The sequence below is a fragment of the Vombatus ursinus genome, unplaced genomic scaffold (genome assembly GCF_900497805.2).
Source record: "Vombatus ursinus unplaced genomic scaffold, bare-nosed wombat genome assembly UNPS02014807.1, whole genome shotgun sequence".
In the NCBI taxonomy this organism is placed as follows: Eukaryota; Metazoa; Chordata; class Mammalia; order Diprotodontia; family Vombatidae; genus Vombatus; species Vombatus ursinus.
Genome location: NW_020954585.1, coordinates 46125858 through 46142149, shown reverse-complemented (window position 1 = coordinate 46142149; position 16292 = coordinate 46125858). Strand labels below are relative to the sequence as shown.

Sequence of the window (16292 nt, the reverse complement as noted above, 5' to 3'; positions counted from 1 at the left end):
GAAAAAATGTGAGGAATGGAGTTGAAATAATTTGCAGCTAAAAAAAAAATAGGAGAAAGGCGCATTTATATTGAAAGGTTAATATAACTGCAAACCTATTCAAATGAGGATGGTTAGGGCCCGAGGGTGGGGAAAAGCCGTTAAAGCCGTTAGTGCCACAGTGGCAATCAATGTTCTGGGAGGAAAGTTATCTGATAAAGAAGCTAGGGCAGCATTCAGCCCAGATGTTCATTTGTCAATGCAAAACAAAACCCAAAAAGCTTTAAATTATTCTTTACAACTAGAAAGACGCTAGTTAATAAACACCATATGAGCAGAAATGTCCTTTTAAGCCGTCCTCCCGCATCCCACCCCTCCACCAACCCTCGGGAGAGTCTATCCATGGCTGGGAGTCTCTACTTGGTGCAGCTAGCGCCTCCTTGCAACACACGACCCCCCCCCCCGGCCTCCCCCGACGCTTCCCATCTCTCCGGCTGCACTTCAATCCTTTTCAAAACTTCAACAAAGCCGAACATGCTCCTCTTTTACCCCCCCCCCCCACCCCCAGCGCGGAGCTCCACCTTACCCTTCCCTCCCCCTCACCCCCACTCTCGCGTGCATTATTTTTTAATCTGATGAACAAACTGCTCTGCAGTCTTTTAAGGGATGATGTAATTCGGTTCCTTCCACCACCCCCGCCTCCCTTAATTAAAAAAAAAATCTCTCCTCATCCTATAAATTTTTATTTGGGGTTTGGGACACTGCCTCAAACACTTTGAACATTTCTTCATGGGCGATCTTTTTGGGGGGAGGAGGGGTTGCGTCTTCCTTCCCACCCCACCAAACATAACGCCATCTATTCAAATTAATTCCACTAATGGGAGAGCAGCCTGCATGTTGTGCATTTAAATGCACACTTTGTAATATTTTATAGCTAACCTGGAGCTCAGAAGCAGCGCCTTACCCGGTAAAAAACCATTAAAGGGAAAAGTGCAAATGGAGGAAGGCGGCGGAAAACTCCCAAGCTTAATAAAGCACCAGCCTACGGGGCTCCCTCCCAACCCCCGAGGGAAGAAATGCCCACCCCTACTTAAAAAAAAAAAAACAGAGGGGCCCCTATCCTTCAGAGAAGAGTACAATGGGTTTCTCTCAAAACAGCAAAAGGGGAGGGGAGGGGAAACCCTAGCAGCCTGGGCGCGGCGGGAAGGGGGCGCGCAGGCATGGCAGAGAAAGGGCGCGGGGAAATCAGAAGCCCCTGCGGCTACATTTCAAACCCGGGAAGGAAGGCCAGGGTTTGGCGACTGGGGGCAGCGGGCTGGGGAAGTTGCGAGCACCCAACCGCAGCCACACATATTGGGTTCCCCTGCTCCACCCCAAGCCCTTTTCCCCGCTGGACCTGCGTGGCATAGGCACGCGCGCACAGCCCGAAGCCAGAATCCGGGAAGCCCCGGCCCCGCGCGCACCTGGACGGCTCAGCCAGGTTCACACAATGACCTTGGGAGCCCTAAGACCCACGGCCCCTTGGCGCCCCGTCCAGCCCCGGCTCTGGGCCGAGGCTCTTCCGCCTCTCCCTCTGCAGCCCCGCTACAGCAAGAGGCTGCTCCGCCTAGAGATCGAAAGATTGAGTCCCCTCCTGCGGAGTCTAACACTAACATTTTTTTAAAAAATAAAAATCCAGAGTTCTCTTTTTCTTTGCCATCCCGCTCCGCCCCCGCCTTGCAAAAATCCCTCTTGTGGCTGGGCATTGCTAATGAACACATCTATTCTCGGTGTCTATGTTAAAAAAGCGCTATGTTGGGAGTTCCAAAAAAGCCAGCTCTGAGCTCAGAACGGAGGCTCCCGGTCGGGTTTCGCCCTTAAGAGGCGAGCAAACAGCAGCGGCCCGACCACAGCCCAGGCTCCGCGGCCCACCCTCCTCCCAAGCCCTAAGCTCTCAGAAAGCAAGGCTGTGCGTGGAAACCCAACGCTTCGGTAGCCAGGAGGCTGTGCAGAAGGACCCAGGCGACCTCCCCACCCCCATCCCACCCTCCCTCCCTCCCTCCTGGCTCGGCCTTCCGAGGCTTTTGTGTAAACATAGTCCTCCTCCCTCTGGAAACTCCAGTCCTAGCTACAGGTTACTTGGCTGAGTCCTGATCTTAAAGAGACCTGAGCACTTTAATCACCCAGAGGCAAAGGCGTACAGTACTTCCAACCGGCTGCTAACTGGGTGGGAATTTGCAATCTTTGTTTCCCCCTCCTCCAACCTCCCTAGCTGCAGGCAGATGTGATTTTGAACTCTCTCTCTCCCCCTCTTTCTTTACTTTCCCCTCCTCTCTCCTGTACAGAGAGGGATTTCTTTTTCTACTTCTCTCCCTCGATTCCAAGACTCAAGAAGTCTTTTTCTACCTTGGGAGGTGAGTGTGTGAAATGTCATTGGGGCTGTTTGGTTTGGGGTTTTTGGTTTTTTTGTTTTATTTTTGCTGCTGCTACTGCTTTGCCGAGCTCCCTTCTCCTCTGCCTGTCCTCTGGATAAGTTTACCAGTCAAAACAAGTTCTCTATTCCCCTCAGCGGGAACACAGCCTGTGGGGCTCCTGTTTTCTTTCTGCTGAACATACAGCCAGATCCCCAGCCCACCAGATACTAGTGGAACCTCCAACTGATAGTGAACTCTACCTTGACCGACTACTCCTGGAGCAACGAAGGGACAGAGGGCTCTGGGGTTTTGATTGGGGGGAAGGGTTACTGGATCATCCCTTCCCCCCCCCCCCCTCCCACCCGCTGCTTTCATAGGCCATCCTGCTACCGCTCATTCTGCCTCATTCTCCTCCGAATGTCCCTAAGGCACTCACTGAGGTGGTAGAAACAGCCCTGGCCTAGGGGAGACGACTTGTAGTCAAGTCCCTTGACGTACATTTAATCGTGGTCTGGACATAAGCGTGTCACTCTCCTTTCCGAGCCTCATCTGTAAAATAGGGGTAATAGTACTATCACTAGCCGTTATTTTAAGAAAAGCATTTTTGAAAATCTTGAAATGCTATATTAATGATTAGTTTATTATTGTTAGTGGTAAAGACAGATGTTTATATTACCTGCACAGGTCTTAATACCTGGAATTCCAGGGTAACCATGAAACAATAATACACCAAGACCTATATGATCTTTCCAGGAGTAGCCTTTCGGGAAGGGTGCCATGAAAATTAATTTTGAAGGTTAGTGATTGGTTTGTCTCATTCAAAGAAAGCTTTCTGAAGAAGATGAGGCTTGAGTTATTTAAAAAGATGAAAGGGATATGGTGACAATAATATTTCACTATAGACTCAGAGGTAACCTGTAGGTGAAGAGAGATACAATGTAAGATCCTTGAGGGCAGCTACTGTTTCTTTTTTGTTTGTTTTTTTGTTTGTCTCTCCATTGCCAGCAGCCAGCACAGTACCTGGCACAAGGCAGGTATTTTAATAAATGCTTCTTGAATGAAGGAAAGGTATCATTAGTGGGGGCCAACCCAGAGGCCTGCTTCACTTAGGCATAAGCCCAGGACAGAGCAGATGCTCAAAAAAGACTTAGTGACTCAAGAGCGAAAACTGAAGCATGTGACAGCTTGCTACTATTGTAGTCAGAACTGAAAAATTATTCTTAGTCCTCACTCAAGTGGCCAGGATAGTAAGTGATCTAGAAACCTTGTCACAGCAGTTGAAGGAACTAGGCTTGTTTATCCTGAAGAAAAAAAAAATAAGAGTTAGGAACTCTCTGGAAAAACACACACACATATACATATGCTGGACACACTTTTTAAAAGCTTATTTTGCCTTATTAGTATTTTCTCCTTAATTTCTTTAAGCCTAGACAGTCACCAAAACAATAAACCAAACCCTGATTTGTCCTATTTGCAATGCTCACACTGAAAATTTAACAATCAAACTGGTTCCAGGACACCCCTGCTTGATAGGTTTGTCAGAAATGGCTTCAAGTTTCTTAAACTCTCTGGGCCTCAGTTTCCTCATATGTAAATTGAGGGGTTTCAATCATATAATTTCTTCCAGGTTATTCAATAAGCATTTTATTAAGTGCCACTTTGTACCAGGCACTGTACTAAATAATAGGGATACAAAGAAATATGAAAACAATCCCTGCCATCCAGGAGCTTACATCATAATGGAGGAGTCAACATGCAAGTGGCTTTGTCCCTCCAAGATATAGTCAGGGTGAATTGGAAATGATTCCTTATGAAGACATTAGCATTGAGGAGAATTAGTCAAGGCCTCTTGCAGAAATGAGATTTTGAGGTGAAAGCTGAAAGAAGCCAGGGTAGCCAAGAAGTGGGGAGATGAAGTGGGAGAGCATTCCAGGCCTGGACATAGATCCTGGGACAAACCACCAGAAAAGCAGATTCAGGTAAGATGGCATGTCCTGTGAAGACTAGCAAGGAGGCTAGAATCACTGGATCACAGCATATATGGAGAGGAATAAACATATAAAAAGAGTGGAGAGATAAGAAAGGGCTAGGTTTAAAAGCCAAGAGGAGGGTTTGATATTTAACCCTGGAAGTAATAGGGAACCACTGGAGTTTACTGAGTAGGGGGCAGAGGGGTGATCAGACCTGCACTTTAGGAAGATCTCTTTGGCTTCTAATGGAGAATAGACCAATGTGAAAGACTTGAAGCAGGGAGACCAACCAGAAATCTATTTTCAGTAATCCAAGCATGAGATGATGAGAGCCCACACCAGAGTGGCAGCTGTGTCCAAGAAGAGAAAGGAATGTGAATACAAGAGATGTTTCACAGGTAGAATCTACAGGACTTTGTGTAAGTGGATGACAAGGTTTGGAGCCTGGGTGACTGGAAGAATGGTGTTGCCCTCAATTGTGAAAGGGAAGAGGAGAGGGTTTTGACGGAAAGATTAATGAATTCAGTTTTTGGACATGTTGAGTCTATGAAATACTTCAAGGGCTGTCCATGTGGAAAAGGGATTAGGCTTAGCCTCTGTAGCTGATGGGATATGTATGGGATGTCAAGGGAGAGATCTGGGATGAAATGGATGGAAGTTACAGGGAGGCAGATTTCATTTCAGAATATGGAAGAGTTTTCTAATGGTTAGAGCTGTGTGAAAGCTGAATGGTCTGCATGTGAACAAAAATATTTCTAGAAGCACTTTTATTAGTAGCAAAGAACTAGAAACAAATATGTACCCGTCATTTGGGGAATGGCTGAACAAATTGTGGCATATTAATGTGCTTGAAGAAATTATGAATATGAAAAATTCAGAGAAACTTGGGAAGACTTGTATGAACTGATGCAGAATGAAATGAGTAGGAGCAGGAGAACAATACATACAATGAGCACAATGATGTAAAGGAAAACAACTTTGAAAGGCTAACTATTAATTAAGAAGAATAATGATAAAGCATGCCTCAGCCAGGGAAGACACAGAGATGGACTAGAGATGCAGAATGAGATATTTATTTTCGGATATAGCTCATGTGTTGATTTGTCTTGTTTGACTTCAAGGGAGGGCTTTTATGGGGCCAGGGAGAGTTAGTGTAAGTCACAGAAATACAAAAAAAAAAAAAATGAAAGAAAAGAGCACAGATAAAACACTAATCAAATATACAGAAGAAAACAAAAACACTCAGGTGACAAACAGCAATTTATTACTAACTTGTCAAACTTAATAGATACTTTAAAAGATACTATATAACAGAAGCAAATTATTTCATATCCTGTCCTCCTTGTTATTTGTATATTGGGATGGTTGTGTTTATTAATGATTAAATTCTTAATTAAAAAAAAGAACATTTTTAAAAATTGGACGGACTGCCTCATGAGCTTCTCAACACTGGAAGTGTTCAAACAGAAACTGGTTGATCAAATGCTGAAGGGAGGTCTGTGTTAAGTCAGACCAGATGGCCTGTAAGGGCCCTTCCCACTCCAAGGCTCTGTGACTGTGGATCTCTTTTGTTAGTATTTCAGCCTGCTTCCTTTTATCTTGTGCTTTCTGCAGCTGTTTACTCCACTATATATTATTAACCCTTCATCATCTGAAAGACTGTTGTTAAGTTGCCTTCAGAGCTCCTGATCTCAATAGCCTTAATTCTTTGGTTCTTTCCATAAGGACATGTTGTTACCTTCTTTCACTATTTATATTGCTGTATTCTAAAAGCCCTCTTAAGTTGTGTATTTCTGAAATGGATGCTGGGTTTAGAGGAATATTTGCACTAGAAAGGACCTTCCAGTGCCCTCATTTTATAGAAAAGTAAGCTGGGCCCAAAGAGGGGAAGTGATTCCAGTAGCGCCCAGGCCATCCCAATTGAGTTTCTGTGATAACCATGAAAGCTAAAGTGCTTTGCCAGTCTCCATCAACAGTGAGGACTGAATACCTGACACCTTGTACCAACCTCAAGGGTCCTGAAGCTTTCCCTCTCCCTTGTTTTTGGTAGGATGTGGAATTGTTTGTTTTCATCACAAAGATGCTACCACCAACCTTCACCTACAGAATGACAACAGAGGGCCACTTAACCTTCAGTGTCACCATAAAGGAAACACGAACTATAATTTAGAGCATTAACACAAAGGGGTCACCATCCACCCTGACCTACAAAATCGATTCAAAGGTGACACTGTGGACCTTGACTTACAATTTTTAAAATTATTTTTATTGATATTTTCTATTTCTTACATCACTATAGTTATCCCAAGTCTCTCTCTCTCTCTCCCAGATAGCCATCCCATATGACAAATAGTATTTTTTAGCCAGAAAAAAAAAAACAGCACAAAAATATGTGCAATGTGTAATGCCTGTAGACTTCTCATCTCCACCAAGGGGTAGGTTAGAGGTGTCTTGTCATATCTCTTTATTTTAGTCCTGATTGATCTTTATAATGAGATGAGCTCTTTATAATATGAGATCTTTATGATTTTTTTAATATTTTCTTTTTTTTTTTTTTGGTGTGTCATTCTTTCCATTTCCATTGTTGCAGTTATTGCATATATTATTTTCTTAGGTCTGCTTCCTTCACTGTGTATCAGTTCAGGTAGATCTTTCCATGCTTCTCTGTATTCATCACACACATCATTTCTTACAGTATAGTAATATTATATCATATTTATGCACCATAATTTGTTCAGCCATGTCCCACTTGATGGGCATCTGTTCTGTTTCCAATTCTTAGTTATCACAAAAAGTGCTGCTATAAATATTTTGAAGTATATGGGGACTTTCTTCTTATCAATGACTTTCTTGGGGTATAAGCCTGGTAGTAGAATCTTTTGATTCAAAGGTTATGGATTTTTTAAAATCTATTTGCATAATTCTAAATTGCTTTCCAAAATGGTTGTACCATTTCATAGCTCCACCAACAATGTATTAGTATATCTATCCTTCCACAACCCTCCAACATTAACTATTGACATTTTTGGTCTCTCCCCCGCCCCTTATGCAGGGTGTAAAATAAAACCTCAAGGTTGTTTTTTATTTGCATTTCACTTATTGTTGGTTATTTGGAAAATTCTTTCATGTGGTTGTGAATATTTTGCAGTTCTTCTTTTGAGAACTGTTTGTTCATATCCTTTGACCATTTATCTGTTGGGGAATGGCTATTATTTGTATATGTATAATATAATATAGCATAATATATAGCATATAGTATAATAAATGTGTAATATTATACGTATTTATTAATTGTCTGACCTACAATGTTAATACAAAGATAGCCCAGTAATCCTACCCTGCAATATCAATACAAAAATGTCACCACCAACTCAAATCCATATCACAATCATAAAAGGGTCACCCCCAGTGTTAACCTACAGTGTGATACAAAGGTGACCTCACCAAACTGGAGTTGCATTTCCTCTGCCCCAATCCACAGTGTCACAACAAAGGAGATACCACTACAGCTAACACCACTGATCACCTACAATGCCAATGCAAAGGTGACACCATGGACCCTAACCTATAATGTCAATAAAACTAATAATAATAATAATAATAATAATAACAATAGCATTTACATAGTGCTTCCTATGTGTGCCAGGCACCGTTAGCACTTTATAAACATTATTGAATTTGATCCTCACAACAACCCTGGGTGGTAGGTACTGTTATTATACCCATTTTACAGTTGAAGAAACTGAGGCAAACAGACTAAATGACCTGCCCAAGATCACATACCCAGTAAGTCCCCGGGACTGGATTTGAACTTAGGTCTTTCTGACTCTAGGCCCAGAGCTCTATCCACCTAGCTGCCTCTAGCTACCATCCAACTTAACGCACCACAAAGGGGCTACTACCTGCCTTAACTTACAGTGTCAATAAAATTCACAATATCAGTATGAAGGAGCTGCCACCAATACTGATCTATAACATCAATACAAAGGTGTCATCAATGATCCTGACCGCCAAAGAAGGTTCTCTGAGGAAGTGGGTATCTGCCATCTTCCTCTTTCCTAAAGTGACCCCCTGAGGATTCTCAGCAGCCAAACTGAGCTGAGATGCTCCTCTGAAGCACCAGCTTCTTCTGTTTGTTTTGGTTTCTTCTTGCTGTGTATGGGGATTTGGGAGTTTGGTTTTTATAAAAATCAGTTGTTGGCAAGACTGAAAGCGTGTGATATTTTTATCCTTGAAACATGCCCAGGAGCCAAGCCAAGATGTTCAAGTTTGATTCCTGTTCAGTAGAAGCCTTGGAAATACAGGGAAGCACCTTCAAGCAGAACAGGTCAGCAATGCTTCAAACTGTGGTTCCAGCGGTACTGGCAACCTGGTTAAGCTTTCTGGTGGGCTTACCCATCCATCTCACACACACTCACACACACACACACACACAAATATACCTGCAATTCTTTTGGCTGTGCATGTCTCTCCTCACTCTCTCCGGGTCAGTGATAGTCAATGAAGAGGAAGGGACAGAGAAGGGAAAAAGCTCAAGAAATAATTCCTTCAGCAAAGGAAAGAATGATGGGCAAATCTGAGGTTACCTGAGCAACATCTAAGTTCTTCACAGTTGTATAATAATAACAACTCACATTTATGCAGTGCTTTTAACTTTTCCAATGGGATTTCTCCCAACAACCTAGTGAACTAGATCACTGTGCCCTTTAAATAGATGAGGGAACTGTGGTTCAGAGTGGGTAAGTGATTTGCCCATAGTCACACAGCTAGGACATGAGAGATTAAGGATTCAAATCCAGGTCTTTTAACTCTAAACCCAGCACTATTTCTACAACATATGCCATCATTCATATGTACATTGCATGCAAATTACATACACATACATCTGTGGTCCTCCTAACAATTTTATTCCCACAGTATGGCCCTTTGAAGTACCAACTGGAGACTTTGGTAAAATTAACTTAAATAAAAAAAGAAAAAAGAAAATCTTTTCTGATCTTTCTTCCTTGTGATTGTGGATTCCCAAACAGACTGATGTATGAACAAATCAACAGGATGGCTTCACCAGCTTGGGAAGCAATAAACACTGAGGGAGAATTAAGATGCCAGGAATCCAGGTAATAGCATTTTTAGTTACCAGAAATACATGCTCAAATGAGGAAGGCATGAGCCCTGCTGAGAACATTGGAAAACTTGAAGCATTACATAAATGAGTAGTTGTTATTATATATCTGCAAAGATCCCAAATGATGCACAGGAAATCTCAGGTTTTCCCATCATTGTTTCCTCTACTGAAGGATATCATTATGCCATCTGCCCTAAAAGACAGAATTTGGGCTTTTCTCAAATTCACTAGAGGCAAGCTAGTGAGTGAAATGGAAGGTGTCCTCAATTTGAACTCAGAGGATCAGGGTTCACATCCTAGCTTTGCAACCTTGGGCAAATTACTTAACCTCTCTGGACCTCATCCATAAAATGAGGGGGTCAGATGAGATGATGATTTCAAGGGTCCCTCCAAGCTCTTGACTCTGTGATTCTTGCACTCCTCCCCAACATCCATACACACACACGAGTTGGTCTTGAGTGCAGCTCATGTAAGGCTGGAGAAAAATGATGGGATGAATTACACTCTTGGAACAGAGAAAAAGTGTAAGAAGCCCTCTTTCCTTCGCAGATCTGCAATGGGTTCGTTTTGGACCTGATTGAGCTGGCAGTAAAGAAAGCAAATAGGAGATTCAGTGTCCCCTAGAGAATCCAGAGATGTGAAGAGGCAGATTCACTGGTGGTGGGCTTAGGACACAGGCTGCTCTGGAGGATGATGTGAGAGAGCTGCCTTTTGGAGTAATGAATCCTCTGCCTTTGGGAACAGGACACAGAACCAAAGCCAGGGATGTTGCTTTTCAGATTCCGCCATCAGAATTCCTAGGAAGTCGGTCAGTAGAAACAGAATTATTCATATTGGCTCGTGTTTTCTCAGCTAGAGGGGGACTTCTCCATCGGATTTCATAGCACTTTTTGCTTCTTTTGGGCATTTCTCATGTGAATGAATAAAGACTATTAAATTTCTCCAAAACAGGAACCAAAGGTTATTTACCTACTGACGGTTATGTTCCATACAGCCCTGGCTTAGTGAAACATTCTCTATTGTCCTGGCCCGTATCTATTCTAGCCTATTGAAACATCCCCCAATCCACCTTCCACTCCCAGTCAAAGTGATTTTCCTAAAGCTCAGGTCTGACCCTGTCACCTCCCACCCCCTCAGTAAACTCCAGGAGCTACTATGGTTTCCAGGATCAAATTCCTCTGCTTGGCATTTAAAATCCTTCACCATCCGGCCCTCTTCCTACCTTTCCAGTTCTACTTTAACCCCCTTTATCCACTCGTTGAATCAGCTCCACTGGCCTTCTTGCCATTCCTTGCACATGGTACTCCAAATCCAGAGTCTGTGCCTTTGTCTTTGCCATTAGCTGTTCCCCATCCCCAGAGTGTCCTCTTTCCTCACATTTGCCTCTTAGAATCCCCAGCTCGCTTCTAGGCTCAGCTCGAGAGAACTTTTTCCTACCTGAGCCTAGCTGTTCCTTCTTTCTCTTCCAAATGACAAATACAAGACGAATACAAACACAAATGTATACAGTAACTTAGATACATACATATTGGTTTCCCGGAAGGATAAGAGCTCCTTATTGGTAGGAATTGTTTTAGCTTTTGTCTCAGTGCCTAGCACAGTGTGTCCTTCACACACAGGAAGGGCTTTATAAGCACTTGTGGACTGATTGATTTGTATTTCCCTTATCACCTCCCACAAAGTAGGACAGGTTTGTTGTACAGGGCAGGAAACAATTCATATTCAGTAAACAACAACAACAACAACAACAAAAACCAGTCAGGAGCCATTCGAGCAGGGCTGGGTCTCAAAAAGCTCAGGGGTCCTTTCTGTCCACTGAACTGGAACCAGCTTCTAATCTGTGGGTGCCTGTAGCCCAAACAGAACAGGATGGAGACAAGTGTTTCAGGACACAAACAGAAGTTTAATTAATTTCAGAGTGATGAAAATGCTGTTTGCAAACAGAATCCCCTGCCCCAATGAAGGAGGACTTAATGCTGCTGATGCTGGGGCCACTTATATACATGAAAAGAGCTGGACCACTACTCAATCATTCGTAGGTCTTGAGACAGTTCTCATGGTTGGCATTTCTTGGCACAATCCAGGTGTTCTTAGATCCCAGGAGAACAGTCATTCTCTTAAGTCTTGGGGGTCATGATTACTCTTTGGGGTGCAGAACCAGAGCTCTGTGACGGGAACAGGAGTGCAGTACCTGGCAGTAACTAGGACAAGGGATTGTGAACATGTGATGGATGGTCCTGGGAAATAGGGGGAGCTAAATCCCTCAGTGCTGGTCCAAGCAATACATTTTGCCAGAGAGTGATATTATCCAGAGTGCAAAGGATTATTGTTATGCCAAGCTCAGGGCACAGCCTGCTTGCTGGGCCTTAGCTCTGGGAAATAGGGTATCTCCAAAATACTCTAACATTTCTTTATTTATTTTTCCAATTTAACAGAAGCAAGATTAGGAACTCATGCTGGAATCTAGTCTCTGGGCCTTCAGGACCTCTGTTCTTGAAGAGCAGTTAAGGGTTTGAGGAGAATCAAGAAGAACAAAGGAGGAAGAAGCTCCACGATGTTCTAGAAGTAATGGAGGAGAACAGCTTGGCAAAATTTATGAGCTGTCTTCTGTGGAGAGCAGAGACCCAGAGGGTCTGGGTTTGAATCCTGACTCTCCTAGTCACACCAGATTGTGTGACCCTGGGCAAGTCACTTCCCTTCTAGAGGATTTCCACTTCCCCACGTGGCAAATGAAGAAGTTGCACAAGCCGATCTTGAAGGGTTCCTTTTCTCTCTAAACACTGTAGATCCCATGAATGCTTTGGAAGCCTTACCTTCAAACCTGATCTCTTCATCCTGGGACATCTCTTGCTAATTGTTTATGTCAGTGTTAGCCCTGAATGGTTATTTGTGATGTGTGGAAGAGCGAGGACAAGGAGTCTGGGTCATTTTGAGCAGTTATTATTGTTCTATTTGGTATTGTAAGTGGTCATTCCATGATTTGCTTCATTACAGACAGTGCATTTAGTTAAGCGTGTGGATTTAATGGGGGTCCATTCTCAGCAGGCCAGGAGGAGCTCAGCTATAGAATGATTACAGATGCAAACGTTGGGGGAGGGGGATAAGGAACACAGCAGGAGACACAGGGACTCAGGGTTAGACTTGGGGGTGGGGAGGCTGTTGGGTCCATTCTCCTACCCTTTCCTGAGATGATGAGCGAGGGATCCCAAGGAAGCTGACTAATGTCAGGGAGGCCAGGACCCTCATTACTGAGACCAGTGGCACATTTCTTCTCTTTCCCTTTGGGGGATATTCCTTGCATGTTCTAAAGCCCGTCCAGTAGAGACACAATCTTTCCTGGAGGCCCATGGGAGGGCTTTGTGAAGCCACTATATCCACCTCATAGAGAACTAAAAATGACCACAATTAAAGCTGAAAGATGACAAAGCACCTAAGGTCAAAATCACCAGCTCTCCCTCCCCATGTATTTTTTTTAAAAGATACATTGAAGGAAGCAGGTCTCCAGGGATGATTTGGTTACCCAAAAAAATAAAAAAAAGTTTTAGAAAACCGAATAATGGAATTACTTTTCTTCTTTCTCCCTGCCACCCTGACCCCTCCTTTAATTTAAATGTTTTAAACCCAAACTCCTACAACCTTTGACTGGCACCCAGGGGGACACAAAGACAAACCAGACCAGAAATACACCCCCACGGACCAGCCTAATTGAATTTCACCATCTGAGAGTGCAAAGGAAAAAGAAAAAAAAGAAAAAAAAAACCCAAATCTGTAAACATCATTGGCTGCAGAGCGAGAGCAAAAATTATTTCAGCATTAATAATCCGGAGGGTTATTAATAACACCAGAGAGGACACGGAAATAGATGTGATTTTTATCTTGACAGCGTCCCTTTAACCTTAACTGAAATCTTTTGCTTCTACATAGCTGGGCTCTGGGGGCTTTCAGTGCTTTCAGGGTCCTAGTGCCCCAAGCTTGGGGCAGGTGGGGGGGAGGGGGCTGTGCTAGAAGAACAGGAACTCACTTGTCTGGAGGAAGAGGATGCTCAGACCGGAAAGGAATGGCTTCGCCAAAGCAGTTGCACAGTCAGCCTCCGCTCTGTCTTCCTCTGTTTCTCTCCTTGCCCAGAACATGATGGGTTAGGGTTAATTAACACACTGATGTGGGAGGCCTGAGGCTTTCTTCTCCCAGAAAATCTTCCATAATCTGGTCCCTACCTACCTTTTCAGCCTCATCTCCTACTAATCTCAGCCAGGCTGGACACCTCACTTTCCCCTAAACAAGCTTCTGGCCTTTGTTCACATCTATCATCCTCTTCCCTCAGTCCCAACAATGAATCTCCTCCCCTCCTCCCTCCTTCTTTCCAGCCATCACAATCCTATCCATCCTTCAATGCCGGACTCAAGTACCAACACCTTTATTACACCACCCCAGATCGCCGCAGCCGCAGGGATCACCAACCTCAGATCTTCAATAATGTTCATAAGTAACTGCTCACTTGGGGACAGCTAGGTGGCTCAGTGGACCGAGTGCCAGACCTGGCATCAGGAAGACTCATCGTCCTGAGTTCAAATCTGGCCTCAGCCACTTACTCGCTGTGTGACTCTGGGCAAGTCACTTCATCCTGTTTGCCTCAGTTTCCTCATCTGTAAAATGAGCTGGAGGAAATGGCAAAGCGCTCCATTATCTTTGCTAAGAAAACCCCAAATGGGGTCACAAAGAGTTGAACATGATTAAACAGCTGCTTGTCTGGGTAACTTATTCAGAACCTTATGATATTTCTTGTATTCTTTTTTTTATGCTTCTGTTTACCTGAGTGACCACTAGCAAGTCACTTCACTCAGCCTCAGTTTCCTCATCTGTAAAATGAGGGGGTTGGATTAGAAGGCCTTTGAGATCTGGTCCAGTTCTAGATCAAGGATCCAGTAAATTGGTCTTTTATATAACTCCCTTCAGAACAGAAGCCATGTCTTCTATGTCTCTGTGGTTCCCATATTGCCTACTGTTGCCTCCTAAACAGTAGGTACTAAATTAATATTCTGAAGAAGTTAAGGGTAGGGTGGGAAGAGGAAATCTAGCTTGGCTCTTAAGGTTTGTGGTTGCTGAAGTATATGTCATGGTCCCACAGGCTCCAACATAGGCACACCTGAGAGACCGGAGGAGGGTTTAGAAAGTGTTGGCATACACTTGACACTTACTAGCTGTGTGACCCTGGGCAAGTCACTTAACCCCACTGCCTAGCAAAAAAACAAAACAAAACACAACCAAAAAAGAAAGCGTTGGCATGGTCCCAGCTGTTGCTTGTGACACAGAATCACCACTGCCCAGCCCTCTGGTATATCCTGTGCTTAGGACTTCTCCAGCAGGATACAGTGACACAATGCACAGGAGTCTTGCCAGGGACACACACAGGCACACACCAAAGATACACAGAGACAGCCGGCAGACTTCCTCGGGTGGCACTGAAGAACCTGCCACCAGATCTCGCTTAGTTCTCCTGAGCACCTTCAACGTGCTCAACTCCAGAACCACAGCTTGGGCACTGGTTTAATTGCCTCCCAGAGACCAAGGCTCAGCTCATCTATGCTGCCTGCAGGCAGTGTCAGGCTCGGGGAGAGGCTGGTATTCCCGCTGGGGCTGAGCTGCCTTCCTGTCCCCACCACCCTGTTACCCCGACCGCCTCCTTGATTATGGTGGCCGAAGCGAGAACTAGACCAGCCATCTAAGGAGTGAACAAAGTCACCACTGTCCTCCACACTTTCTTTAGGCAATGGATTGGGGTACTTTATCATCATTTTTAATACAATTTCCCTCCTTCTCAGGGATGGGTCAGATAGGCATAGCCCAAGCCTAGCATTCAGGATGTTGCAGCAGCTGGAAAGGATATAAATTTTCTGCTGTAAATTAAGTAGAGGGAAACCTTAAGGAACTTGTTTCTTGCCCTAGGAGAGGCATCCAGGAGTCATGACTCTGATGCTCTCCCTTTTTATAGCTGCTAGTTGTCCTTCCGGATGGAGCGGCCAGTCCTGCTGAGGACATCGTGTTCCTCATGATGAAGCATCTTGGCAGGAGAAGGGGATGGAGCAGACACCTGGGGTGGCATTTCCTTGTTCGCTGCTGCCCAAGGACCCAGTCAGTCTGCTTACTCATGATCTTATTTCCTGCCCCCAATCTCTGCCAACTGAAATCCTCCCTTTCTTCCAAGGCCCAATCAGATGCCTCCTCTGTGAAGCCCTTCCCTCACCTGAGATTAGACACTCATCACCTCTCTTCCACAATATTGTGATCGACCTGCCTTTGGCCCCTCCCTTCTCCAAGCCATTCTCCACACAGATGCCAATGGAAATTCTGAAGCACAGGGCTGACAGTCATTCCCCTGCTCAAGAAGCTCCAGTGGCTCCCTATTACCTCTTGGATGAAATAGAAAATCTTTTGTTTGGCATTTAAAATCATTCATTGTCTGGCTTCGGCCTATCTTTTCAGGCTAATTACACATTTCCCTCCCAGACTCTCCACCTCCCACCAATGCTACATCTAACCCAGCTAGCTCACTTGATGTTTAGTATAAGACATTTCATCTACAGCCCTCATGTCTGGACTGCTCTTTCTTCATCTCTGCCTCTTAAAACTCCTAGCTCTGGGGCAGCATCGGCCCTGGAGACAGGAGGACCTGAGTTCAAATCCAGCCTCAGACATTAGCTGTGTGACCCTGGGCAAGTCAAAAAGAAAAAAAAAAAAGAAAAGAAACCCCAAACTCCCGTCAAAGCCCCACTCAAGGACCTCTGTGTACAAAAGGCCTTTGTTGATTTTACTGAATTGTTACTAACT

At 44.2% G+C, this 16292-nt stretch overlaps 1 long non-coding RNA gene across 2 annotated transcripts; it reads left to right on the top strand.

The window, feature by feature from the left end:
• The first annotated feature begins 2216 nt into the window (after positions 1-2216).
• On the top strand, positions 2217-12473 carry LOC114052403. Of its 2 annotated transcripts, XR_003570241.1 has the most exons (4): positions 2217-2372; positions 4650-4761; positions 8589-8669; positions 11903-12473. It is a non-coding gene; the product is annotated as an uncharacterized LOC114052403 (long non-coding RNA). The 2 variants fall into 2 exon arrangements; XR_003570240.1 differs by lacking the exon at positions 4650-4761.
• Positions 12474-16292: the final 3819 nt, after the last annotated feature.